This window comes from Elephas maximus, chromosome 8, assembly GCF_024166365.1.
Source record: "Elephas maximus indicus isolate mEleMax1 chromosome 8, mEleMax1 primary haplotype, whole genome shotgun sequence".
Lineage (NCBI taxonomy): Eukaryota > Metazoa > Chordata > Mammalia > Proboscidea > Elephantidae > Elephas > Elephas maximus.
In genome coordinates this window covers 131,723,049-131,749,642 of record NC_064826.1, presented here as the reverse complement: position 1 = coordinate 131,749,642, position 26,594 = coordinate 131,723,049, and the positions used below count along the sequence as shown (strand labels likewise).

The 26,594-nt window shown below is 49.8% G+C and overlaps 1 protein-coding gene and 1 long non-coding RNA gene across 3 annotated transcripts in view; one reads left to right on the top strand and one right to left on the bottom strand.

Annotated features, from left to right (window-relative positions):
* The window catches only part of LOC126082255 (uncharacterized), a 38,927-nt gene extending 21,659 nt beyond the window's left edge, over window positions 1-17,268 (bottom strand). For both annotated transcript variants that reach the window (XR_007518515.1, XR_007518514.1), the window contains exons 1-2: window positions 17,151-17,268; window positions 367-508 (exon numbers count right to left, since the gene is read on the bottom strand). This is a non-coding gene — a long non-coding RNA (uncharacterized LOC126082255). The remainder of the gene's footprint in view (window positions 1-366; window positions 509-17,150) is intronic.
* Window positions 17,269-17,445: 177 nt separating this feature from the next.
* Window positions 17,446-26,594, top strand: part of TSPAN14 (tetraspanin 14) — an 89,029-nt gene continuing 79,880 nt past the window's right edge. Inside the window, exon 1 of the mRNA XM_049894726.1 lies at window positions 17,446-17,563. The gene's annotated coding sequence lies outside the window, so the exon portion shown is untranslated. The remainder of the gene's footprint in view (window positions 17,564-26,594) is intronic.

Sequence of the window (26,594 nt, the reverse complement as noted above, 5' to 3'; positions counted from 1 at the left end):
ATGGGATGGAGAGGGATGTTGGTGAGGAGTGAACTTCCTGGATCAGGTGGACACTTGAGACTATGTTGGCATTTCCTTCCTCGGAGATGAGAGGGTAGAGGCGGTTAGAAGCTGGTCAAATGGACACGAAAAAAGAGAGTGGATGGAGGGAGCGGGTTGTCTCATTAGGGGGAGACCAATTGGGAGTATGTAGCAAGGTGGATACAAATTTTTGTGTGAGAGACTGACTTGATTTGTAAACTTTCACTTAAAAATTAAAAAAAAAAAGATACCAAGGTCATTCAATGGGTCAAGAATAGTCTCTTCAAGAAATGGTGCTGGGACAACTGGATCTCCACATGCAAAAGAATGAAGCTGTACACCTACCTTACTCCATACACAAAAAGTAACTCAAAATGGACCAGAAAATAACAAATGTTGGTGCGGGTCTTGAGAAATCTGAATCCTCATCCATTGCTGGTGGGAATGTAAAATGGTGCAGCCATTGTGAAAAACAGTCTGGCAAATCCTAAAAAAATTATACATAGAATTACCATATTACCTAGCAATTCCACTCTTAGGTATGTTGTTGTTGTTGTGTGCCGTCGAGTTGATTCCAACTCATAGCAGACCTATAACAGGCCTAGAGGACAGAGTACAACTGCCCCATAAAGTTTCCAAGGAGCAGCTGCTGGTTTTGAACTGCTGAGGTTTTGGTTAGCAGCCAAGCTCTTAACCACTATGCCACCAGGGCTCCCTCTTAAAAATAAATAAATAAATAAATAAATAAATAAAATAAACCAAACCCGCTGCCATCAATTCCGACTCACAGCGACCCTATACAACACAGTAGAACTGCCCCATAGAGTTTCCACGGAGCACCTGGCGCATCCGAACTGCTGACCTCTTGGTTAGCAGCTGTAGCACTTAACCACTATGCCACCAGGGTTTCCTATGTAGGTATATATAAAACCCCCCAAAATTGAAAACAGATGCTCAAGAAAATTCTTGGACATGAACGTTTACAGCAACACTATTCACAATATCCAAAAGACAGAGACAGCTGAAATGTCCATCAACTGATGAATGGATAAACTAGCTGTAGTATATCCACACACAACAGGTTGAAACACTGCCCAGTCCTGCACCACCATCCTCACAATTGTTGTTATGTTTGAGCCCACTGTTGCAGCCACTGTTTCAGTCCATCTCGTTGATGGTCCCTCTCTTTTTCTCTGACCCTCTACTTTACCAAGCACGATGTCCTTCTCCAGGGACTGGTCCCTCCTGATAACATGTCCAAAGTATATGAGACGTAGTCTCACCATCGCTTCAAAGGAGCATTCTGGCTGTACTTCTTCCAAGACAGATTTGTTCTTTCTTCTGGAAGTCCATGGTATAGTTAATACTCTTTATCAACACCATAATTCAAAGGCATCAGTTCTTCTTCAGTCTTCCTTATTCATCGTTCAGCTTTCAAATGCATATGAGGTGACTGAAAATACCATGCATGGCTTGGGTCAGGTGCACCTTAGTCTTCAAAGTGACATCTTTGCTTTTCAACCCTTTAAAGAGGTCTTTTCCAGCAGATTTGCCCAATGCAATACATTTGATTTCCTGACTGCTGCTTCCATGGGCGTTGATTGTGTATCCAAGTACAATGAAATCCTTGAAACGTCAATCTTTTCTCTATTTATCATGATGTTGCTTATTAGTTCACGTGTGAGGATTTTTGTTTTCTTTATATTGAGGTATAATCTATACTGAAGGCTGTAGTCTTTGATCTTCATCAGTAAGAGCTTCAAGTCCTCTTCACTTTCAGCAAGCGAGGTTGTGTCATCTGCATATCACAGGCTGTTAACGAGTCTTCCTCCAATCCTGATGCACTGTTCTTCTTTGTATAGTCCAGCTTCTCAGATTATCTGCTCATCATACAGAATCAATACGTATGGTGAAAGGATACAACCCTCACACCTTTCCTGATTTTAAACCATTTCAGGAGGTAGCATATGATCAGGAACAGATAGTACTGAAGGAAGACGTCCAAGCTGCACTGAAGGCATTGTCAAAAAACAAGGCTCCAGGAATTGACTTAATACCAACTGAGATGTTTCAACAAATGGATGCAGCACTGGAAGTGCTCACTTGTCTATGCCAAGAAATTTGGAAGACCACTACCTGGCCAACTAATGGAAGAAATACATATCTGTGCCCATTCCAAAGAAAAGTGATTCAACAGAATGAGGTAATTATTGAACAATATCATTAATATCACACACAAGTAATACTTTGCTGAAAATCATTAAAAAGCAAGTTGCAGCAGTACACTGACAGGGAACTGCCAGGAATTCAAGCTGGATTCAGAAGAGGACATGGAACGAGGGATATCATTGCTGATGTCAGGCAGATCTTGGCTGAAAACAGAATACTGCAAAGATGTTTACTTGTGTTTTATTGACTATGCAAAGGCATTGGACTGTGTGAATCATAACAAATTATGAAAAACATTGCAAAGAATGGGAATTCCAGAACACTTAATTGTGCTCATGACGAACATGCACATAGATCAAGAGGCAGTCATTCAAACAGAACAAGGCGATACTGTGTGGTTATATACTTATTTACATACGCATGCACACGCTTTTTTTTTGTACGTATGTATACATATGGAATCACACAGTATGGATCTGGCTTTACTCGGTACTGTGTTTGCAAGAAAAAAAAAGTTGCAAACTGTTCATTCTTATTGCTTCATATTAATCCATTAAATAAATATGCCTCAACTTGTTTATTCTACTGTTCATGGACTTTGGGGTTATTTCAGGATTTTGCTTTTACAAGGAATGCTGCCATAATCATTCTTGTAGATGTCTTTGATGAACATGTGAATAAATTTCTGGTTAGTATAAACCAGAGTGGAAATGCAAGATCATACGGTAGGCACATTTTAGCTTTACTAGGTATTTCCAAGCAGTTTTCCAAAATGGTTGTGATGGTCAAAGTTGTGTGTCAACTTGGCTAGGCCATGATCCTCAGTGGTTTGATAGTCAAATGATGGTGTGGTTACTTCCATGATGAGATTTGATATTATGTGATCACCTCCATGACAGGACCTGCTATGAGTAGCCCATCAGTTGAAAGGGAGTTTCCTTGGGTGTGTGGCCTGCACTGAAAATAAGGGGATATTCTGGCAAGGCTTGTCGGCTTTTGCTCCTTCTGGATCCTGCAGCTAGCTCCTGTTATCTGACCTCCGGTTCTTGGGATTTGAGCTAGCAGCTTACCTGTCGTCTTGCCTGTCAATCTTTGGAATTTGTTGATCTTTACAGCCTGTGAACAACCTGGTGATCCTGGGTTTGCCAGCCCCTGTGGCTACATGCATCAGAAGCCTCTATCCTGACCAACTGACTTGGGACGTTCCAGCCTCTACAGCCACACAAGCCATTTCTTTAAAGAAAATCTCTCTTTATATGCGCTTTACTGGTTTTGCTTCTCTAGAGAACCCAGCCTAAGACAATGGTAGTGGGAATTCATACAGCCGCCTGTAGCATATGGCAGTTCACTGCTCTACTGAATCACTGACACTTGGTCCTTTCAGTGTTTTACTTTTAGGTCTTTGAGGGATGTGTAGGGATATCTCATTGTGAATATATCAAGCTTCACTGAGGTATAATTTGCACACAATAAAACTTGCCCTATGCAGTATACGTTTCAATTATTTTTAGTAAATTTACAGGGTTGTGCAGCCATTGCCATACCCACTTTTAGAATGTTTCCATTACCCCAAAACAATCCCTCAGAGCCCATTTACAGATAATCCTCATTCCCATGTCCAACCCCAGGTCACCACTAACCTGCTTTCTGTCTCCACAGATTTGCCTATTCTGGACATTTCATACAGATGGAGCCATACAATATGTGGTCTTTCGTGACTGTTTTTTTCACTAAGCATCATGTTTTTGAGATTCATCTATGTTGTTCCATTTTATTGCCAATTATATAGATATATTATGTTTATCCACTCACCAATTGATGGACATAAAGGTTTTTCCAGTTTTTTTGGCTATTATGAATAACGTTGCTAGGAACATTCTCACACAAGCTTTTGTATGGACACATTTTCATTTCTTTTGAGTAGATACCTAGGAGAGCAATTGCTGAGTCGTATCATAATTTAACTTTTTGAGAAACTGCCAAACTGTTTTCCAAAGTGGCTAAGGCCATTTATATTCGCACAAATAGTACATCCAGTTGCTCCACATCCTTGTCAACGGTTGTTATTATCTGTGTTTTTTTTTATTATAGCCACTCTAGCGGGCATAGTAGATATCTCATTTAGGTTGTAACTTGCATTTCCTTATAACTAATTTGCATTCTTTGGATGCAAATCCTTTGTGAGACATGTTCGCAAATATCTTCTTATTCTTCAGTTTGCATTTTCAATCTCTTAATCGTGTCATTTATCAAATACAATATTTTATTGTTGTAAGGTGCTGTCGATTTGGTTCCAAGTCATACCAATCCTATGTGTAACAGAACTAAACACTCCCTGGTCCTGAGCCACTGCCATAATCACTGCTATGTTTGAGCCCACTGTTGCAGCCACTGTGTCAATCCATTTCATTGAAGGTCTTCCTCTTTTTCTCTGACCTTCTACTTTACCAAGCGTGACGTCCTTCCCCAGGGACTGGTCCTTCCTGATAATATGTTCAAAGCACGTGAGACGAAGTCTTCCCATCCTCGCTTCTAATGAACATTCTGGTTTTACTTCTTGCAAGACAAGATTTGTTCATTCTTCTGGCAGTCCATGGTATATTCAATGTTCATTGCCAACACCATAATTTATTGTTAATATAGTCCAATTTATCATTTTGTTTATGGCCAGCACTTTTTGTGTCCCTGCTTAAGAAAACTTTGACTACTCCTAAATTATGAAGATATTCTCTTGTTTTCTTCTAGAAGCTTTATTGTTTTTTGCCTTTAGGTCTATGACTCTCCTAGAATGGACTTTTGTGTTTGGCATGAGGTAAAGTCAAGATATATACATTTTTTCCATATGGGTATCCAATTGATTCAGCACCAGTAGTGGAAAAAGCCATGCTTTCAACATTCTTATCACCTGTTTTCTCAGTATAATAACCAATAAAACCAACCAGTTGCTGTTATGTTGATTCCAACTCACGGTGACCCCATGTGTGTCAGAGTACAACTGTGCTCCATGAGGTTTTCAATGGCTGATTTTTTGGAAGTAGATCACCAGACCTTTCTTCAGTGCCTCTGGTGGACTCAAACCACCAACTTTTTGGTTAGCAGCCAAGCACGTTAACCGTTTGCACCACCCAGTGGCTCTAGTCCTCCAAAGGGTTCCAGTTTGAAAGAAAAAGTATGTGATCACCCTGGCCCAGGCGTACAGTAGCTAGTAATGACAGGTATAGGTGAGTACTGACTGTGTGCCTGGCATTGTCCTGGGCACTTTACTGTTCTGAACTATTTAACCCTCACAACCCCTGAGGTAGACTCTATCATTCCCATATTCCAGACAAGGAGCCTGAGACTCTGGGAGCCTAGGCGACCAAGTGAAGATGAACTCATCAAGGAGTCCTGGACAGTCCCTTCCTTCTCTGGCCACTTGGCCCCTGCCAGGCCAGTCCTTCATCCCTAGAGCCCAGGTCTGGACCTGGTAACCTTCCTAGTGGGGAGCCCCTTCCACTGGCCCCAGCTGGGCTGTGGGGCGGAGCACAGGACAGACACCCTTTCACCCCTGGTGCACAGACAGCATAGGTCTCAACTGGCTCCCAGCAACCACGGCTCCCGTGGGCCATCAGGCCAACAGATCTTTGGTGCCTGGGGAGTCTGTGCACACAGAGAAACATGCAATTCCAGACCTTGTCTAACATCCAAGTCATGAAGTTTAAACAAATTAAAATTTCTCTAGTCACAATCACTGTCCATCTGTCAGTTTGTCATACTGTGGTACCTTGTGTGTGGCTATGATGCTGAAAGCTATGCCACCAGTATTCAGATACCAGCAGGGTTACCCATGGTAGACAAGTTTCAGTGGAGCTTCCAGACTGACAGACTAGGAGGAACAGCCTAGCAATCTACTGCCGAAAATTAGCCAGTGAAAATCTTATGGATTGCAATGGAAAATTGTCACTTGCTTTGAACACATGATCAGGAGGACATTATGCTCCGTGAAGCTGGTGGCCATCAAGGGGATGAGAAACACTTGGTGAGATGGATTGGCACAACAGCTGCACCAATGGACTCAGATATGCCAGCAATAGTGAGGATGACACAGGACCGGGCAACATTTTGTTCTGTTGTACATAAGGCTGCCCGAGTCAGAATCAACTTCACAACAGCTATCATCTACCTACCCACCTACCTATCTAGTCATGTATTATATTTACAACTAAATCACATTTTACCAGTTTTCACAAATTGTCCTGAAAAATTAAGTGTTGAACCTGATCAGTTACACTCTTTCCAGTTCTAATGTTCCAGAGTTTCATAAATGTCTAAAGAGCTTTAAGAAAATCCACAATATGATCAATACAAAATTGGATCTGAACACTCACACTGAAACTGGTTACAAAATGCTAATGCATGGATCTAAATTTGCTTCTTTATTATTTCTATCAGCAGCCCTAGGAGCGGGCAGGATAGTCACTATGGGTCCCATCTGTGCACACCTCTGCTCCTCCTGGGAACCTGGGAGAGCTGGCCTCACTCCTTAACACCTCAACTGGACTGGGTGGGTGCTGGACTCACAGTGAGGTCCTCCTGGGCCAGCCAGGGGCTTAAAGGCCTGGCACAAAAGTCCTGCCCAGGAAGGGATATGGATGGTGATGCCTGACTATAGCTATTGGCAGCTTGTTCTTGGGATGTCTCAATCAGACAGTGGCCGGGCAGAGGCCAGGCAGGAACCTGAGGGGGAGTTGTGGGGTCCTTGGCCAGAAGCATCAGGAGCAGTGGAAACACTGAGAGCCCAGTGTCAGAGCCACTTTGGGAGCAATGAATGCGGACAGAACCGCACCCTGATGCCCCAGGCCTGCCCTCCTGAAGGGCCTGAGGGGCTGCTCCGGGTGGTTTTCTACTCCCTGTGTGTCTACCAACAGGCAAAGGGAATAAAAGCAAACCCACTGCCGTCCAGTTGATTCCAACTCATAGCGACCCTATAGGAAAGAGTAGAACTGCCCCACAAAGTTTCTAAGTTACAGCTGGTGGGTTCAAACTGACTACTTTTTGGTTAGCAGCTGACCTCTTAACCACTGAATGGGCAAAGGTATTCTCAGCTGAGGTGGCTACGTGTGCAGAGCAGAGTACACAGGAAGCAGAAGCTGATTGAGAGGTTTGTGTGCAGGAAGTGGATGGAGAGAGAAATTGAACCATGAGGCTATTGCAAGGGAGCCCTCAACTCATCCCACAGGAAGCTCTGAGATAGGATCACTCTTCAGTTGTCCGGAAATGAGGCAAAGCAACCAGGTCTTTTTAACTCCCTCCCATCAACCATGCAGGCTACATCCCTCCATTCCTACAGTGAGGGGCTAGATGGGGTAAAGCGTCCAGCCAGGCAGCTTCCTTCTGCCAGAGGCGATTCCCCTGAAGGTGGTCTGTGTGGTCACCCTACTTGGATGTGAGGGGCTGGGCCACCAAGTGTGAAGGAAGGCCTGAGGTCAGAGGTGTGGTTGCAGAGGCTGTTTGAGGCCAGGTGGGTCGGGCTGTGTAGAAGGCACAAAGGAGTTTGTACTCAGTGGAACGAACATCTGAGGGTTGGGGGAGGGGAGCTGATGGGATCAGATTTTCATTCTCAATGGGCTGGAGAGAAACAGAGAAAGAGAGAGCTAGCTGGTGATAAGCATACAATGCGCCCAACGCAGAGAAGCCATCTCTGACACGGGAGTGGCTGAGACCTCAGAGTGCCTGTGGAGCTGACAGCGCAGACAGGGAGCTTAGTGCAGAGTCTGAGAGGAGCAGCAACATTTACAGGATCAACCGGAGAGCAGGTCACCAAAGGGGCAAGAGAAGCTGGGTGCATAGTAGGTAGTCCTGAGTGGGTGAATAGGAGAACCAGAAACAGCGGTGTCGGAGAAGGAGTGTTGTTGCAAGATTAGCAATGTCAGACAAGGGCTAATAAGTCCTCCATTCCTCCCCCTGTGGCACTTACGCGTGCACACACGCATGCACGCACACACACACAGAAGCAGTGGCCTGATAAGCTCAGCATGCCTGCAGGGTGCCCCAGGTGGTACCATGCACATACAATAGCAGCTGCCCATCAGCCGTTGCCAGGACCAGTTCTCCTGAGCAACCAGTTCAAAGTCCCCAGAGCTGTATGAGGGACAAGGATGGCAGAGGGCTGCAGCGTTCACCTGTGCTCTGCTCTGCCTTGCCTCAGGTAGGTGGGGGTGGGGGTACTTCTCTCCATCTGTCCCCGAGGGTGGGACATTTTTAAGGGCCCTCAAAAGAGGGTCTGAGCCCAGAGGCCCGAGGGACTCAGCCTACCCCTAGACCCCTATGTTTATGGCTCTCTGGGGGCACAGTCCTGGGTGTGAGATTGAGATAAACAAGACACTCAGGTGTGGACATAAAGAAGACAGTCCTTGTTCTACCACTTATGGTTTGGGCGACTCCCTCTGAGCTTCTGTTTTCTGGTTGATTTTCAGTGCCTAACTCTCAGATTTGCGGAACAGTTTACACTGCCAGGGGATTTTCACATCTGAGCCTGTCCCACAGTTCCTGGGGCAGACCCGAGTAACTGTCCACCCTGAGTGGGCTCAGCTCTCAGGGCAGACTCCAGAGCCCATGCACTCAACCCCTCTGATCTGCTCCTTCCCTCGGATGTCTTATTTGGCCATGTCTGTGTTTCCTCCTTTGGCCCAGCCTCAGCGTCTCTGGTTTGGGGTAATTACAGTACACTGACTCACAGACCGTCAGGCTACGAGGGCTCTGGAGGCCACTACTGAACAACCTTCTACTCTCCCCCGCTCCCAGTGTGTGGGTGGGACACCGAGGTCGGAGAGAGGATGGTGCTTTTTGTTACCACCATCAGTTAACTGGTCCTGGCCTTCATGTGTAGGAGTGCGCTCCACTGTGTCGGATGTTCACATAGACTCCCATCGTGAGGCTGAATACTAACAGCCTTGTAGGGAATGTCGTCTGAAGGCGGAGGGCTCACGCCTGGGCCTACAGATGCAATAAGGATCAAAGAGACCCTTGGTAGTCTGCAGATTCTTTAAAATAGATTGTTCTGGAATAAACAGGGTGGGCACTGGGTGACCTGCCAAGACATCAAATTCCTTCCTGTTCTTTTCTCCCCTGACCTCTTTTTCAGGAAAGGCAACATCAATTCAAAACTGAGCTTGAACTGAAAGGTCCATCAGAGACTCAGGCACCTTGCTCATAATCATCGCCTGCACCCTAGTCTACACATTCGTGGAACAACCCATCCTCACCTGGCCCTCACCTGCTTATCTCCAGGCCATTGCCTCCTTTGTCCCACCTCAGTTACCCACTCCTATGGATATACTCTCTGAGCATTGCCACCTGCCCTCTGTGCGTTCTGACATCTTCATTCCACAGTATCTGTTTGAGGGCCCCCACAGCTTCACTGCCATCTTCACCTTTCTCCTTATCTACCAGCCCCTCCTCCATCTGCCACCCCCTCCCTACCAGCCAAGACTCATAGATAGAGCACCTCAACTGCTTTCTCACCAATATCCGTGAGTCCTCTGCACCACTGTTCATCTATCATGCCCTCCTGGCAAGACCCCTGGCTTTGTGCTCTTTGTACCTTTTCTTACCCCAGCTGCCGAGCACTGATGAAGACAGCCATGCAACCTGAGATGGATGTCACTGTGACTCTGGAAGTCCATTTTCAGCTAGCTCTCAACCCTTCCCCAAACCCTCAGCCATTTGTCTCATGGTCTCCTAAGCTCTCTGAAATCCCTGAATCCCACTAACTCCTTGAAATCCACTAAATCCCACTTATCTTAAGCAGATGACCATTCCTCCAACTTCCTGAGAAAAGGGAAGCCTTCACCCAGAAACCCCTACCAAATCCACAGACATCACATCCTCACCCACCTTCTCCTCCTCTCCTGCCTCCATGGCATCCCATCAGTCTCCTCCTTGCTCTGAACCCCAATCCTTCCCACCTTTTCCATCAAGCAGCTTTTGTCTTTCTCTCTCACTTTCCAGGCTTTCTCTCCTCTTCTACTGCCTCCTCCCGCCAGCACTTAAACATCCTCAAGTCTCTGCCTTCTTAGAAAAAAAAAAAAAAATTCTCCCTGAACCCCTCACCATCTTCCAGCCAACACCCTCTTTCTTCCTGTTCATTCCTCAACCCAGTCATGTGGCTTTCACAGTCAGCACTCTCCTGAAACTGCTCTCTGAAGCTGCCAACCCCAATGGTCACTCTTCAATGTATCATTGGCCTCCTCTGCAGCACCGGAAACTGGTGACCACACCATCCTTGAAACAACTTTCCCCTTGACTTCCTGGCTTTCCTCCTATCTCGCTGGCCACTCCTTCTCAGCCTCCTTGCTCCCTCTCCTTTTTCCCTTCTCAAATTTTGTGTTCAGCAGGATTCTACCTTTGGCCCTTTTCCCAGCTCATCTCCCAGTCCAGGATAGTCTCCTCCATTCTCACGGTTTTAATTACCATCTACGTGCTGCCTTCTAAAGATCCAGTCTCCCCTTCTTTCTTTCAAACAGGCCCACGGACCTAATTGTGGGAAAGCTTTGCTTTCCTAGCTCAGATGCCACTCCTTCATCCTTCTTGCTCCTTCCTCTTCCCGCCTGGAACGCAGATGGGAAACTAGAGCTTGAGCAGCCCTTGTAGGATCCCAAGCTGACTTTGAGGACGAAAGCTGCCCAGTAAGGAGAGCCAGAACAGCCTGACAGAGTGAGTCTGGGACCCGAATGACTCTGCGGAGCTGTAGACCAGCCTTGCCCCGCACTGCCTACTTGTTATATCTACACTTCTTGTTATATAAGTGTTTTCTCAACAACTTTCAGCAACAAAACCCTTTTGCTTAAGGAAATGTACTTGGGTTGCTATTGTAAGAACTGAGCACAATCCTTAATTAATACAGCTCCCAGATTTATAACTTCTGCCTAGATGTCTTTATGGAACACCAAACAGCAAATTGAACCTCTCCCCTCTGTCAAGGAGCCCTGGTGGTGCAGTGGTTAACTGGTCAGCTGCTAGCCAAAAGGTCGGCATTTGAACCCGCCAGGTGGGAGATAGATGTGGCAGTCTGTTTCCATAAAGATTTACAGCCTTGGAAACCCTATGGGGCAGTTCTACTCTGTCCTCCAGGGTTGCTATGAGTCTGAATGGATTGACAGCACAAAACCACCACCACCTCCGACAAGGGCACTTCAAATCAAAGAGGTCCAAGTTGTCATCCCTCACCAAACAAACACACAGAGGGCCTGAGTCCACTGTCTATGCAGCCAGAATATGAAGTCTCCTTAATCCTCATCTTCCTGTCCAATTAGTCACCCCTCAATTCTACCTCCAAGTGGTTAGGCATTTGGCTGCTGACCAAAATGTCGGCAATTCAAATCTACCAGCTGCTCCTTGAAAACCCTATGAGGCAGTTCTAGTCTGTCCTATAGGGTTGCTATGAGTTGGAATCGACTCGATGGCAGTGGATTTTCTGGTTTAATTCCACCTCCTAAATGCACCTTGAATCTGTCCACCTCTCCATTTCTGCGTCATCTCTTTCCTGGACCACTGCAACAGCTTCCTTTCTAACCATTCTTCTTTATTCTCATTTACTCCTTCCAATCCACTCTTCCTGCTGCAGCCTCCCAAATCTTTATAAAGGACGAATGTAACAATGTCACCATCCTGGGGCCTGGGAATACCTGGCATATAAAACTCTGCCAGGAATGATGAGGTGGGCCCTGCCCACACCACCCCTTCTTCTGGCACAGGCCTTGTTCTACTGCCTTAGGGTGGGCATGGAATCCAGCCTGGCCCAAGTATGGTGTCACATCTCCCTCCCTGTGGGGATTGGTCCGGTGGGGTGGGGGGATATGACTGGAGTTGGGCCAGTTAGAGGCCTTCTTTGGATTTGTTCATACAAACCTAGGATGTGGAGCTATTCACAGTCACGTCCCCAATATGCTGCAAAGTCTGAGAATTAGGAGAGACAAAGGGAGAGGCTCCTAGTCTAAACAGGCCTCTGCCCCCCATACTAGGATCATACCCCATTTCCAGAGTCACTCTGGTTTCCAAGTTTTTCTTTCAATTCTGTGAGCAACCCCAGTACTTCCCCATCCTTTGGCCTAAGCCAGTTGGAGTGAAGGGGCCTCACTTCTGCCAATGTTCTGACTGATGTTAAGATCCTTGGTGGTCTGGGCTTTGTGTAACGGCACCTTAAAACTGAGGCACGTGGCCTGACTAAGTGACTGGCACAGGTCTGAATAAAACTTTCCCTTTTGCCCTAAATCCTTGTTTCTGCTTTCAAAATATGTATACCTCCTCCTCTTGAATAAGCAAGTATGTAGTCATGCTTACTTAAAGCTGTATTCAGAAAGGATGCTTAGAGACAAAGCTATAGTTTATGGTTAAAGAAGTGCTAAGAATGTTCCAGAAAGAAAATGATGAAAATGTCCCCCCAAAAGATGTCTATGTAAAATTGTTTTCAGGAAATTGCCTATACAAAGTCCATGTAACCATTATTGTAAAAGGTTCACTTGTGATTCGTGTAACCTCCAGCCACTCTGTCATAAAGACCCCTCTCCCCTCTCAGACTTTGCAGCACTTGATGTTTTACCAATTGTTTGCCCAGCTTCAGCTGTAACAAATTCACAATGGAACTCCTATCATTCCTCTCCTTACAAAGTTCTTGTTATTTCTACACTTTGACACTCTCATGAGGCATCATTCAGGTAACTATGAGAGTTCTTTACAGCTCACAGGATGTTTTTACAAACTTTATCTCATTTAATTCTTGCTTGAAGCTTGTGGGTGGGTTTTACTACTCTCTTGACTTTACAGGTAAGGAAGCTAGGGCTCAGATACATAAGTGATTTGCTTAAGATTAAGAGGCTGAGAATTAGGAGAGCCGGGGCACCAAATTCTTTTCTATTTATGCCTCCCCGTCCCCAGTGCACATGTACATCTCAATCACTGTGGTAAGGGAGATGCGATAAGAGAATTGGGCCAGCGACGGGCTGTGTAGTGGGGCATAGGATGAGGCATCATGGAACAGTCAGAAGGAAGATAAAGATACAGTTCTTTCATTAAAATATTTCCATACAGCCAATTCCAGGCCCAGGAGAGAGAGAAGATACTCTCAACTTCCTTCTTTCCCTACCCCTGTGCTGTGTTTTCCTCCCACCATCAGCCTGGAGCTGTCTGCATTACACTTCAGCTATATTCTTGGCAAACGTAGTTCTACTGCTAGCCTGGAAACTCATCCACTGCTTATAACTTTGTAATGAGTTGAGACTGCCCATATTTCATTTTTTAAGTAAAGGAAAATAAAACGGATCTGCTATGCTTTGAATATCCCTGATGCTCTCAGAAACCACCCCATGTTGCTGTAAAAATGGGTCAGGTAAAGCATAATGGGTCTCATAAGGTAACTGGGAATGGCAGGCAAGTGTCAGATATGAGAGACAAATGAGGCCTGCTGGGGTGTAGGGTGGAGAAGGCTGGGCATCTTCCCCACCCTCTTCAAGCCCTGTGGCAGTGTGGCCAACTGGTCCAGAAAGGAGCTGTCTCCTAGGTGCTGCTAAGGCTGGCAGGACCTTGGATGTCACCTGGCTCATGGTTTGCACCCTCCCCTTCCTCCTTGTTCTGAGCACATGACCTTCCTCACAACCAGGATTAAGCAGACATCATCCGTTATGATTCACCATCTTCCCACCTATCTGCAACCCTCACTGGAAATCATCTTCTCCACCTCCACATCCTCTGCCCCTTCTATCAGAGGTCACGCCTCCACTAGTGCCCCTGTCCCATCCCCTTTCAAATTCATCACTTTGCCATCCCTCCTGGACCATTCCTATCACCTTGCAAACATGCTCTAGTAACTCTCGTATTTTAATAAAACTGTCGATATTAGAACTAGATATGGCTACAAGCGCCAGAAAACAGAGGCTTAAACAAGACATATTTTGTTATTTCTCTTATGTACAAAGTCACAAAGTAAGTAGCCAAGAGCAGGTGTGGTGGCTCCTCAAACATTAAGAATCCAGGTTCATTCTAACTTGTTCCTCTAACATCCCAAACACATGGTTTCCACCTCAAGGTCCACTGTTGCTGCTTGAGCTCCAGCCATCACACCACTATGTATCAGTGAAGAGCGAAGAGGAACGGGTGAGGAAAGCACACCCCTGCCCTTCAAAGCTAGTTCCCAGAAGTAGCACATGGATACCTCCACTTACCTCTGTTGGCCAGAACTGAGTCACATGACCATACCTAGTTGCAAGGGAGGCTGAAAAACCTGTCTTTACTTTGGGAAACCATGTGACAAGCTAGAATTAGAAATTCTGTTGTGAAGGAAAAGGGGGGAGAATGGCTATTAGGAGCAACTGGCAATCTTTACCAAAGCTTCGCGTTATTCCATATCCTGTTCTAGATTCCTCTCCATCTCTGTTCCCTTGTTAAACATTTTCTGCAAATATGATGGCTCCACCACGGTCTGCCTTCCATCCCACTACTCCCGGGACACTGGTCACCAGTGACTTGCATGTTGCTAGAGCCAACAGGCTCTTCTCTGTCCTCATCTTACCTGATCTCTGAACAACAACTAACACAGCTGACCACCCCTTTCCAGAAACTCTTTCTCGGTCGTTGGAATACAGTTCTCTCCTGGTTCTCCTACCTCCCCGGACAGGGTCTCTCAGTCTTCTTTCTTGGTCTCGCTTCTCTGTCACCTCCCCTGGGTCCCTCCTAAGCCCCCTCCCCTTCTGCATCTATCTCCTCAGCCTAGGTGACCTCCTCATGGCCTTTGCCATCTTTAGGATGATGCCTCCCAAAGTGTGCACCTCCAGCCCAGGCCTCTCTTCTGAGTGCCCAGTACCTGGAAAACTCACTGGCTGTCTGACCAGCATCTCAAATTCAACATGGTTAAAACTCTTGATGGTCCTCCCTGAGATGTGGTCCTTTAACCTCAGGCTACCCCATCTGTCATTGACTGAATTGTGTCACCCCGAAATATATGTCAACTTAGCTGGGCCGTGAGTCCCAGTACTGTGTAATTGCCCACCATTTTATATGATTTCCCTATGTGTTGTAAATCCTATTAACATGATGAAATGCGATGGATCAGTGGCAGTTATATTGACAAGATATACAAGATTAGATAATGTCTTAAGCCAATCTCTTTTGAGATATGAAAGAGAGAAGTGAGCAGAGAGACAGGGGGACCCCATACCACCAAGAAAGCAGCGCTGGGAGCAGAGGGCGCCCTTTGGACCTGAGGTTCCTGCACTGGGATGCCCCCAGACCAAGGTAAGACTGATGACAAGGACCTTCCTCCAGCGCAGACCGAGAAAGCCTTCCCCTGGAGCCAGCGCCCTGAATTCAGACTTGTAGCCAACCAGACTGTGAGAGAATAAACTTCTCTTTGTTAAAGCTATCCACTTGTGGTATTCCTGTTATAGCAGCACTAGATGACCAAGACATCAATAAATGAGGCACTGTCCACTTGCTCAGCCAGAAACCTGAGTTATCTTTGGTATCTCTTTTCTTCCCTTACGTCCATGTCCAAAACAGCATCTCTCAACGCATCTTACTGGCTACCTCTTGAATACAAGCCACCAGGTCAGTCTAATTGGCCCCTGCTTTTATTTTTGCCTACCACCCACTAGGAAACCCTGGTAGTGTAGCGGTTAAGAGATTGGCTGCTAACCAAAAGGTCGGCAGTTCGAATCTACCAGGTGCTCCTTGGAAACCCTATGGGGCAGTTCTACTCTGTCTTATGCGGCTGCTATGAGTTGGAATCGACTTGACAGCAATGGATTTTTTTTTGTTTTTACTACCCACTAAATTTTCCCTTCACTTAGCAGTAAATCAGGACATGCTACTCTTCTCTGTAAAACCCCTCAAGGCCTTAATAACAACTCTTAATTCCTTGGCATGGCCCCCAGGCCCTGCATGGTCCAGCCACTGCCTACCTCCCACTTTCTCCTGCCCAGACTCTCAGGCTGTAGCTACACAGCTTTCTTCCAGCTGCTTGAAACATCCAGAGCTTTGCCTTCTCAGGGCCTTGGCACACTATTCTCTCTACCTGGAATGTCTCTGCCCTACTTTCCCTAAGGTAAAGTCCTTGTTCTTTTGGCCTCCATTTCAACATCACCTCCTCCCAGTTTTCCCTGACTGCACCACCTATGATATTTCTTATTCTCTATCCCAGCCCCTCGCTTTTGTCCCAGCTTTTGCTTTAGTTTTGGAAGAAGTCGTCTCAGCTGTCCTGTTTGTTTAGAGTCAGCACAAAGCAAGCACTCAACAACCAGCTGCTGAAGGTTCCCCACAGAGGTCGTTGACCACCTGGGGCCTCACAGACAGGCTGCGGCTCCTCAGCAAAAAGCTAGGAACGGACTGAACAGTCTGGATTTCAAGTTTTCCTCCTTACACTGGGCTTAACCTGTTGGTCGCTATTACTACAATGTGTGCAATTCCGAGCCCAGTTAAACAGAGCTCGTGTTTCATGTTGTCTTCAGAGCGCTGGGACCCTACGACCCTAGGCCACCTTTGTTATCTCTGAACCCTGCCAGTCGTGTGGATACCCCCTCCATCCCGTCGTCCCCACCCCCCCCAAGTCATCTCCTTAGAATGAAGGCGAGGCACAAATCTCAGCAGGCAGTTCAAACAAAGCGCAGTATTTTGGGAACCAAGGCTAGACGAAGTGAGTCCTCGCCGTGCAATTTCCAGAGATGTAAAAATCTTAATTTACTACTCCTGGAGACTGCTCCCACTCCCAGCTTCTAGCGCGGGCAGGAACGCCTTCTATTTTCAACACAGCCATTTTCCAAACTCCTTCGCCCACCCTACCCGGTAATCCCCCACACCGAGATGTGGCCTCCCCGCGGCCCCCACAGCTAACGCTTCTCCCCGGCTCAGGTCCCGCCTAGCCGGGGCTCGGCCGGGTCCGCGTCCGCACAGCGCACCTCCGCCAAGCGCGCTCGGCGATCACAACTACCCACCCGGATCCGTCCTCGGTCGGCGCTGCGAACCCGGGGCCTGCGCGCACCGGGCCCGCCCTCGGCTCCGGCTCCGGCACCGCCCAAAGCGGGACAAAGGGGCGGGCCGGGACCAGGGCCCTCGCGGCGGAGGCTGGAGACGCGAGCTGGGAGGCGGGGCGCGGCGGGGGAGGGGACCCGGGCCGGCAAGGGCGGGGGCAGGGGCAGGGCGGAGCGCGCGGGCTTCGCCGGCAGCGTCCGGGGAGAGCGGCGCCCCTTCCTCCACGGACCCCGCGTCCCCAGCCCCGCCCCTGCGCGCCCCGCCCCTACGCGCCCCGCCCCCGTCGCGAGGACGGCGGGAGTCGCGCCCTCAGGTCCTACGCCGCCGAACTTATTCTAACTTCTTCGGCCGAGCGGGGCCGCGCCGCCGCGCCCAGGTAAGTAGCCACGGTACCCCGCTGGAGCGCCGGGCCCTGCCCCTCATTGTCTGGGACCGACTCCCCGAGCACCCTCCGGAGACTAGGACTGCTCCCCGGTCCTGCCTCGGCCCTCGGACTCCTTCCTCCAGCCCGGGGGCGGGCGCCGGCTTTGTCTGCCCGGATTGCCCGCGAGGGGCTGGAGGCCTCAGCGCGGACCCCGCTGAACCGAACTCCTCTGGCTCCCGGCGGAGTGGGAACCGCGGTGGGCGACCCGCTGGGGCCCCGGGTCAGTCGCCCTTGCTCTCGCCCAGTCACGTTCACGGGCGGGGTCGGGAGTGCCAGGGGAGGGAGGGGCCGGCCGCCGCCCCCACCCCCACCCCTACCCCCGCCCGGCGCTCTCCCCTTGCCCCCAGCCGCGAACCCCGGGGTGGGCGCGCCTTCCGGCTGGGTCGCAGGCCTATGCGGGGCGTTGGCACGGTGCTCGCCTCCTCTTCCTGGGCGCTAGGCCGCCCCGGAGTGGGCTTCTGGGACAACGCCCTCTCCCCTCGCCTCGCCGTGGGCGTGCTCCAAGTCCCCTACATTGGCCGCGCGTCCCACTCTATCCCCCGCGAATTTGGGGCGGCTCAAGTTCGAGTAGGTGGTGACCCAGCCGGAGCTTGGGCCGAGTTGGGTCTGTGACTATAGAGTTGGCTCGTTCCAGGCCACTGCTCCACCCCGAGAGAAGTGGGTGTATGGGTGGGTAGGAAGTGGGTGTGTGTATAGAGACTTCGACCTGATACTTCAGGGACATTTGTCTCAGGGACATGAAGCTGGGGAATAGCGGTCCCTGCCGTGGGAGGCGGAGGAAGTCCTGTCCCGGCCCCCCCCCACCCCCCGGCCTGGTGGCTGGCCGGAGCCGTGAGCACGTGGTGTGTGCGCTGCCTGCCTGTCCCGGGCGCTGGAGTCTGGGAACCTGGGGTCGTCCGGCCGTAGCGCAGAGCTTGCATTGAGGCCTCTTCAGGTGTGCCCTCTGCAGTGGCCTCCTTGGTGGAAGGTCTTGGGGGTGGGAGTGGATCCAGCTGCCTGCCAAATCCTCAAAAGCAGCCTTCTCGAGCCCCTTGACCTATGACTTGAAGAAAAAGTTAGCACCTGCTGAATGCCAGCCTTCCCTGTTTGTGAAGGGAAACCTGGGGCCCAGGCTATAGGAGCACCCCACACCTCTCTGTCTCCTCTACATCCAGTTGTTGGTTGGTCCAGGCACCTGGTCCTTCCAAGACCCTCCTCTGCTCTTGCATGCTCTGAATGCATCCCACACTCCACAGCCATGACCTCATATGCCCTTCCACTTCTTTCCAGGGCTGTCTCCAAGCTTTGTCTGGTCCCGAGGACCCCAAATGTCTAAGGTTCAGGGCCCTGGAAGCCCAGGCCACTAGGGGGATTCTCCCCTCCCGCTCTCGTTGTGTCTCACCTTGTTGCACCCCTTCTTCATTTGGGGAGTTCATTGATTTTTCACTTCACAGATTTTGCAGGACTGCCTGATGAGATCCTTAATTTCATTTCACACACCTCGATGGAAGTCCGTGAGGCCGGTGCAGGGCTCACAGCTCACTGACTGGCCATGAGCATCCAGGGGTCCTAGAGCCCAGGCTGAGCATGCAATTGGTTCTCAGTAGTATTTACTGATGTGAGCTCAGTCTTGGCTTAGCCTTGTTTAGGCAAATGAGTCTGAGCCCACTGGTGCTTCTGGAGGCTTGTGGCTGTCTCTAGGAAGAAAGGATACTGAGAGGAGGGGGCTCTGAAGGGTAGGCTACCTAGGGACATTACCCCATTTGCCAACTGAATGGCTGTTTGTCTCGGGGGACACGTGAGTGTGCCTTCCTTCCAATATTTGGGATTAGGAGGATGAGGCTGCCTGGTTGGCGGGGGGGCACTTGGTTGTAGTGAAATTCTCTAGGAGGCCAGGGGAGCCCTGAGTTCTGGAAACATTTCCTGAGGCCTCACTTCCGGCCACCACATGCTCAGAATTTGACTTAACCGCTTGTTTAACTTCACCTGGGGTAGAATTCAGTTTGGCAGTGCCTATTTATAGAGTGCACTGGAAACCCTGGTGGCGTAGTGGTTAAGTGCTACGGCTTGCTAACCAAAGGCTTGGCAGTTCGAATCCACCAGGCGCTCCTTGGAAACACTATGGGGCAGTTCTACTCTGTCCTAAAGGGTCGCTATGAGTCGAAATCGACTTGACAGCACTGGATTTGGTTTGGTTTTAGATAGAGTGCATCGTGTTCTGGGAAACTTTTGTTGGGTTTACAGTCAAGTAAATGCTATGGACAAGGTTACAAAAATGCTGCTGTAGGCTTGACAGTGTGGAAAGCTGGTAGTAGAAGAACCGAGCACTGTCCTGGAAGCTTTTCTTGTATTAACTCATTTGATTCATTGCAACAACCCTGTATGGCTAATGGCCCCATTTTACAGATGAGGAAACTGGTCCAGAGGTTTCAGGATGAGCTGGGTTTCCTCATTTTTAGAACAATATCTTCCTTCCAGAGATGATTAAAGTCGATTAACATACATTAACAAGCCTGGGCCACGTAGACCTAAGACTTCCTCAGTGCAGATAAACTTACGCCTGCTTCTGAATGCGTCCTCATCTCTCTAGCACAGCGTGGGCACACAACAGGTGTCTGGGAACTCCTGCTGATTGCCTGGCATCTCCCTAGGCTGCCCTGGATAGAAGATTGGAGAGTCGCTGCTTGTTTTCAACAGGGCAGATTAAAGTTTGCTTGTGGTGCAGTGGGTAAGAGCTATGGCTGCTAACCAGAAGGTTGGCGGTTGGAATCCACCTTGGAAGCCCTATGGGGCAGTTCTACTCTGTCCTATAGTCGAAATCAACTCAATGGCAACGGGTTTGGTTTGGTTTTTGGTGGTAACGACAATCCCGAATCTCTACGGCTTAAAGCAGCGAAGGTTTATTTCTCCCTTACACCTTGTACCCATTACTGCGTGTCTTTCTGTTGTCCTTACTGCTGATTAATTGGAATATTCCTGGTCAGTTTAGCAGAGGGACAGAGCAGGGTGGGTCTAGACCTGGCCCTTAAAGCTTCCACCTAGAAGTGGCACTTCATTGGCCAAAGCCAGTCACATGGTCACACCTCCAGGGGGCGGGGAAAGAGGACTGGAAGCACTGGTGAGCAGGCTGGTTCCTCCCACACTGCCTGCCTTCTTGACCCCTGCCCAGGTCTGGGGTCCCCGTCTTGTGGCGTGTTACCATTCTGTGTTGCGTGGAACAGTGATTGTGGGCTAGTCAGAGAAGCACTGTTCAAAGTAAAGAGGGGCTGAGGTGCCACATTGGCAGGGCAGCGGTATGGTGACCAGAGTGTACACGAGGGCAGGCAGCTCTGCGGGGGCAGCATGCTCCCCTGGCTCTGCCCAAGTTATTTCAGCTCCTTGGGTCTCCTCATTCATTTATTCATTCAGTCATTCTTGGACCCAGGCCTAATTCCTGGCTAAGAACTTTTTTTCTAAATTTTACTGTGGTAAAATATATATAACATAAAATTGCCATTTTAATCGTTTTCAAGTATACAACTATAAGGCATTTATTACTTTCAGAATATTGTGCAGCCATCATTATTTATTTCCAAAATGTTTTCATCACCCCAAACAGAAACACTATAACCTTTAAGCAGTAATGCTCCCCTCCCGTTCCCCTGGCCCCAGGTAACTTCCTGTCTACTTTCTGTCTTTATGAATTTTAGACTGAGAACTCTCATTGTGTATGTGTGCAGCCCCAGACCCTGTGCTGGGGGCTGTGACCTTGGTCCTTGATCCCTGTTCCCTGCTGCTGGGGTCCTGGTGGCCTTTAAAGACAGGTGCCAGTGTCTATGGAGGCAAGGAGGCTCCTGCTCACCTTCAGTTCCCTGGCATCTCAGCCCCAACGGCATGACGGCATGCTCTTCAGCCCCTACCTGAATATGGCGAGCACCTGAAGCCTGTCCAGGCACACTGGCAGGCCCTGCCTTCCCCCTCCCCTTTCTGGGATCTGGGGTTGAGCTTGCCGGTCTGGGGTGGGGAAGGAAGAGGTGGTGGGGATACTGAAGGGTGGAATCCCCCCCTTTGTTAATTGAATTTCTCACCTTCAGCTACAGTGGCAGGGCGTTAAAGAGCCAGGCACACACTGGACCTTGAACCTGTGTGTTTCTTCACTTGCTTGGTTTCTGATGACTTCTAGCAGGGCCAGGAGACACTGGTGGAGGGTGAGACCATGTTCCTCTGCATAGCCTTAACTCACTCTCCTTAGGTACATTTTTATCCTCTTTTACAGAGCTGCTATTCTCCCACCTGAGGAGAGGAGGCAGTCCTTGAGGAGGCGAGAACGTTTGGCCTAGGTGAACGCCTGTGTCTGGTTTGCCTCCATTAGAGCAGCTGTGACTGAGTCGGTCTGTGGTGTGCGGAATGTTTGCGCACTGTTTCCTCTTCTGTGCGTCTTGGGTTCAGACAGCGTGGGGCCTGGACAGTGGAAGTGTGGATCTGGCCTACACCGCAAGGGTGAATAACACTCCCTAGCTCATACACCCAGCAGCGGGGAGGCCAGCTTTTGGGTTGTGGCTCCTTTCCAGCCGAGTGATCTAGACAAGTCTTGGATTTTCATTTTTTTCTTTTGGACTAGGTATTCTTATCTGTAAAGCAGGGAGAATGAAGGCTGTCCTTCCTGTCTCACAGGGTTGCTGTGAGCTTAAATGCGAGCATCGGGTTTGAGAAGCAGGATCTGAAAGCCCCTGAGTTGGGGCCTGACAGTCTGGATTGGGGCTGATGGCTCTCAGCAGAGTGCTTGCCAGGAGATGGTCCCCAGTTCCTGCCCTCTGTGGGCCCAGTGGAGTTGAGTGGGGCAGAGCGGAGTTGAGCCAGCCTCGATTTTTGCTTCAGAGGCATCCAAGCAGACTGGCCAGCCTGGTAATCTGATGGGGTTGGGCAGGTTGAAGGTGGAAAAACCCGTTGTAGTCAAGTCAATTCTGATTTATAGTGACCCTATGGGACAGAGTAGAATGCCCCATAGGGTTTCCAAGGCTGTTAGTCAAGTCAATTCCGATTTATAGTGACCCTATGGGACAGAGTAGAATGCCCCATAGGGTTTCCAAGGCTGTACATCTTTACAGAAGCAGATGCTACATCTTTCTCCCGTGGAGCAGCTGGTGGGTTTAAACTGCCAGCCTTTTGGTTGGCAGCCAAGTGCTTTAACCACTGTGCCACCAGGGCTCGCTCTGCTCCCTAGCTGAGCGCCAGGAAGAGGGCCCTAGAGCCTGGTGTCTTTTTCAGCTAGATAGCTGAAACTGGGCCTGCATGACTCTTGTGGTGATTGGCTCTAAAGTGGCCTCGGGGGCGCTCCCGAATTTCCTTAGACTCTCTGTGCCCCCTGGAATTTGGGATTACACTTTCGAGTCCCTGGTCATGAGACTACTTGGTTGTGTGAGTGTCCAGGCCCAGGTACAGCAGGATAGGGGAGGAAGCTGAGGCACTGACTCCTCCCTCTGCAATCTGATGGTCCTGTGCAGAACCACAGTGTGCATGCAGGAGCTTGGTGACCAGGCCAGAGCTTGGTCACTGGGAAGCAGAAGGATGATGTCAGTGTGAGCTGGAGGAGCGGGAGGCCTCTGGCAGGGCCTGACAGAGCCCTGGCTCCTGGATGGTAAGGTTTGGGAGGGGTGGGAGGAGTCGAGGCTGGCATGCTCGCGGACTTTCTCTGGGTCTTCTGCAGCGCATCCGCCAGCTATTGGGGTCTGTGCTCGTCTACTCTGCAGGAACCAGAGACTGAAAATAAAAAAAAAAGAGGCTTTGAGGAGTAGGTCGTGCTGAGGGAATGAGTGTCCTCAAATTCTTTCTCTGCACCTGAGTCTGAGTGGTGAGCCTGGGAGGCCGAGGGCAGCAGCATACCCCAGGGTACCACTCCAAGGTGAACCTTGTGCGTCTAGCATCAGAGGCCCATGAGGTGCTCAGGAGACCTGGGCTTATTGGAGAGTGGCAAGTGGAATAAGGAAGATGGCCACTTGGCTTCAGATTTGGATCCCCCAGGGAGGGACGACTGGGCCCCCTACCCACTGCGGCGGTTCAGGCTGTGGTGGGGCTCTCAACAGCAAGAAGGTGTTGATTCCCAGCCTGAGGCACCCACTCAGCTGTGCCATGGCCCTGCTCCTGGCAGCCTGTTTGACCGCTGCCACAGAGCCCCTGCTCTTCTCCAGTGACCTCTCTGACATCGGCTGGCTTGTGATTGACTGTCTTGTTTCAGCTCTTCAGCCCTGGGCCAGGAGTCAGGCTATGTTCCCTAGATCTTGGTGGCAGAGCCTAGTTCCAGCCCCAATCCAGGAAGACTTGGGCAGTTCCATGTCGCATGCTGGACAGTGTCCACCGTTCTTGCACTGGCCTGAGCTCATCCTCACTCACACTTGCCCCTTAGGAGCAGTGTCTGCCCCTGAGGGCCTCCTTTCCTCATGTTCAGAATCCCAGGTCCTTTTCTTTTCAGCATGTCTTGGCTCCATGTTCCCGGCCTGTTGGATGCCCACTGCATCCAGGGAGTAGTGTGGTCTGTTGGCTCTCAGAGCACAGCAGTTCCCTGCGTCATCTCTTCCTTGGCGCGATACTGACCTGCCCCTCTGAGCCTGCTCTCCTGTGCATCCTGGTCGGTGAGCCATTCTGCCGACTTTGTGGATGCCTCTCCCTCACCCAGGTGTCCAGGAACTGCTGTCCCTTTGGCTCGCTGGGCTAGGGGAGGTGCTGCTCCTGCTCTCCTCCCCCTGCCTGGAAGGTGCACTGCAAATGCCTCTGGGCTGAAGCTTCTGGGTGAGGCCTTGGATCCCTGAGTCCAGTCAGCCCGTTGTCATTGTCCCCTCCTCTCCTTGCTCAGTCCCACCAGCTTGCCCTAGGCCCTCTGCACCAACGGCCCTGTTTGGTGTCTCTCCTACTCCTGGGGCCGCTCCTGTTTCTACAGCCGGCTTTTTGGGAACCAGGGCGACCACTGTTGTGGGAAAAAAGGGCATGTGAAGAGAACCTATTGGCCACAGTGGGGGTCTTCCCCACCCCTGCAGAGAAAGAGGGGCGTTCTGTGCAGCTAAGCTGATTCCTGTGAAACAAGTAACGCTGTAACGTGCATTTGAGGTGGCTGCCAAGAACAGAGTTGGAGGTGGTGTGGGTCGTTCCCAGGCCTCTGGGATGCTGAGGAGAAGGCATTGTGGGAGAAGAGGGGAGTGGCATGTGCCCAGTTATGGGGTGGGGTGTGCACATTTCACCAGGGGCTCTTGGGATTAGGGCACCCCTGAAGCTGCTGTCTGTGGAAGACAGATGAAGTGGTAGAGTAGTCATCAGCGAAGGTGACTGCCTGGGTGTTGGGGAGGCCTGTGCTTGGTCTGATGAGATTGTGGGGCTGGGCAGGAGCTGCTGAGGGCTTGTGCTGGGCCCATGGAAAGGGGCAAAACGTTGCTTCCAGTGGCTGAGGTATGAGGGCTCCAGAAGCCAGCATGATGCTATTTGGGAAGTCTTGTTTGTGCTCCTTAATTTTGAGGCTACTTGTTGAATGTTTTACCAGCCCTCAGAAGGTCAGAGGGCATGTCCTACAAGAGGGGAGCCAGATACGTGTCTTCCTTTGGCTAGTCTCCCTTCTTTGTGGCCTGGGCGTGTCTGCTGTGGCAACTTTGGGGGAGGAATTCTGTCCAGGAAGAGCGTGGTTCATGGATGCCCCCCAGTTCTCACCCGGATGGCCTGGCCAGGCCTGGTTCTAAGGCAGAGTGTTGTCGTCAGAAGCAGGGGAGACTGAGATGGCTTTTTATTGTTCCTTAGGGGGAACATCATTTGGGGGAACTGCGTCAGGCCTTCTGAGTGTGGAGTAGTGATTGACGTGCCAGGTAAAGGAGGCTTTTAAACAACATCTGTGTATTCCTTTAGCAAGGAATAAATAACAGCTGCATCTCATAACTCCATCTTGCTGCTTCCATTTCCTGAAAGGTACATGGAGTTTAGGGGTTAAGGGATTGGGGTTTTGAGCTAGGATTTTGGAGAAACTGTTTTTAGTATGTCCTATTATGAGTCGGAGTCGACTCGATGGCACTGGGTGGGTTTAGGAGTTGAGCCAGGCCTAGAAATCTGTTGGAATATCTCTCCTTAGCTGCTGAAATTGGGATGTGCTCCTAACACTGGGACCTAGAGCTCACTGATGACTGGGGAGGGTCCTGAGAAGGGTTCTTGCTGGAGGCCCAGGACACATGAGCTACTGCCCCTCCACCCCCTACCTGGGGCCTGTCTTAGTCATCTAGTGCTGCTATAACAGATATACCACAAGTGGATGGCCTTACAGGCAGAAATTTATTCCCTCATAGTCTAGGAGGCGAGAAGTACAAATTCAGGATGTCAGCTCCAGGGGAAAGCTTTCACTCTCTGTCAGCTCGGGAGGAGGTCCTTGTCATGGAGCTTCCCCTGGTTTAGGAGCTTTTCAGCACAGAGACCCCAGGTCCAAAGAATGCACTGTCCTCCTGGCTGTTCATTCTTGGTAGTCGGAGGTCCACTTGTCTCTCTTCTCGCTTTCATGTCTCAAAAGAGATCCACTGAAGACACAACGTAATCCTGTAGATTGAGTCCTGCTTTATTAACTAACTGCTTCTAACTCTGCCTCATTAACCTCATAGAGGTTAGGGTTTACAACAGACAGGTAATCACATCACATCACAGAATGGAGGACAGCCACACAGTGCTGGGAATCGTGGCCTAGCCAAGTTGACACACATTTCTGGGGGACACAATTCAGTCTGTAACAGGGTTCTCAGTCTTATGTGGAGGAGCCTGGTGTGGAATAGCTTTAGGTTTGCCTTCTGCCTTTGTCACAGCCTACTCTTGCTCTTCCTGGGAAAACGACTTTTTGTTGCGGGACTTGAGGTGGAGTTGTAAGCAGGAGCTGAGTTGCTAAGCCTCTCTTTATCCCAGAAGCTGGCAAACCCTTCCCTCTCTGTCCTCCTTTCTCTCGTTTCCTCCCTCCTCCCCCTCTGCTCCTTGCCCCTCCCCCACTCCTTGTTCTGGGGAGCTATCAGAAGCT